At 41.3% G+C, this 1,806-nt stretch overlaps 1 non-coding gene across 1 annotated transcript; it reads left to right on the forward strand.

Annotated features, from left to right (window-relative positions):
* The first annotated feature begins 808 nt into the window (after positions 1 to 808).
* On the forward strand, positions 809 to 880 carry trnaa-ugc. Its single transcript has one exon. It is a non-coding gene; the product is annotated as a tRNA-Ala (tRNA).
* Positions 881 to 1,806: the final 926 nt, after the last annotated feature.

A 1,806-nucleotide genomic window follows, 5' to 3' on the forward strand; every position in this document is an offset into this window, starting at 1 on the left:
CATGTCAATGGAACCTGCTTGTTGACTTGGTATGTTCCACTTCCACAGAATCCTCTTGTACCTCTGTTGTCATTGATCATTTCTTCTTTGTCATCTCGCTTTTTCCTTCCTCTCCTTAGTTTTGACCAACTTGGCTGTTTAATTCAGGAGAGAGGGAGGGAGGTCTGCTGCATGGGAGTGGAATGGGTGATGGTGGTGGTGGGGTGAAGGGGGTGGGGGGGTGTAAGACACATTGAGTTTGCCAAGTCAGGCAGAACGTTCGACAGGAAGCCAGGCAGGAAGGAAGACGAGCCTCTCCCCGTGAAGTGCCATTGTTTATGTGACGTGACTTGAAGCAGCCAAAAGTGACTGGTGGTGGGTCCTCTGCTGCTCTGACCCACTTCTCAGAGTGGCACAAAACACTCAGCCTGCAGATGGAAAATACAAAAGAGGAGCTCAGTCTTTTCTTCTCAAAACACCGCAATTCAAATTTGGTCCAATTATACTGAATTGAGTAACCCGACCACTTCAGGTTTCCCTAGAGGATTTTTTTTATCCAACTTTTAGGTCAATATAGAAAATCACAATGAGTTGATAATAATAATACAGCTAATTGTAATAAAACAAAAAAGAAGTAGTAAAACAAAATGAAAACTAAATACTGAGCAAGAGCTCAACATGTACCCAACTGTAACCTTGCACTTTAAAGCAATATTAACCATATCCTACAAATCTTAACCGAGTACTGCCTGAGGTGCCACGCAATTAATACTGAAATACTGTGGAACAGTGCAATGGTTCTGTTTTGCTGAATACACTTTGCTTGTGTGGGGATGTAGCTCAGTGGTGGAGCGCATGCTTTGCATGTATGAGGTCCCGGGTTCAATCCCCGGCATCTCCATGGTTTTAGGACAGCTGTAGTTCAGGTGGTACCCCATCTACAAACCCCAGGGTGAGTGGTTTGATTCCCGGTTCCTCCTGGCTACTTGCTGAGGTGTTCTTGGATAAGAAACCCAAACCCTGTTGTAGCACTGACGTGTGCTGTCTGGCAGCTGTCCAGTTTCCCCAAGATGATCAATAAAGTATTCATTATTATATATATTGATTATACATTTTGTCGTTATGTTGGTCCTGGTGCAAGGTTAATTACAAAACCTCAAATAAAGTGTAATTTAAGTGTAAAATGACTGTATACGTATATTAACAGCTTAGGTCAAAGACACAAATGGCTTTTGGCAATGATTTGGCAAATGTTTAGTAAAGTAAAATGTACAAACACACATTGACACTGAAAATGTAAAAATTAATTTACATATGGGAGTAAACAAAATGTTCATTATTTATGTCAGTTTCCATGAGTTAATGTTTTGTTTTTGTTTTACCCTTAAAATCCATTGAAATTGAATCTACAACTTAAAGACTGTCGTCCCAACACAAATTTCATAAACAAATGAAGCATCATTAATGTTTAAGCTGTTTGTTTGCATCTATCAAATCAGTCTATTTTTCCTGAAGAGATCTCATTCTGAATCTGTTTGAATCCATGGATCTGCTGGGTGCCGCTCTGTGCAGAGTTTGCATGTTCTTCCCGTGTCTGTGTGGGTTCTACCTGCGACCTGTCCAGTGTGTACCCCAATGACAGCTGGGATTGGCTGCAGTACTCCTGCAACCCTTCAGACAACAAGTGGTTAAGATTATGGATGGATGGATGGATCTCACTGGTTTACAGTGATCCTTCTCTGTGTTATGTCCCACCTCCCAACATCCTGTTTCAACAGGAAATACATCACATTCAGGAAGCAGAAATTTTTCAAATCTGGTGCTAAA

This window comes from Anabas testudineus, chromosome 10, assembly GCF_900324465.2.
Source record: "Anabas testudineus chromosome 10, fAnaTes1.2, whole genome shotgun sequence".
NCBI lineage: Eukaryota > Metazoa > Chordata > Actinopteri > Anabantiformes > Anabantidae > Anabas > Anabas testudineus.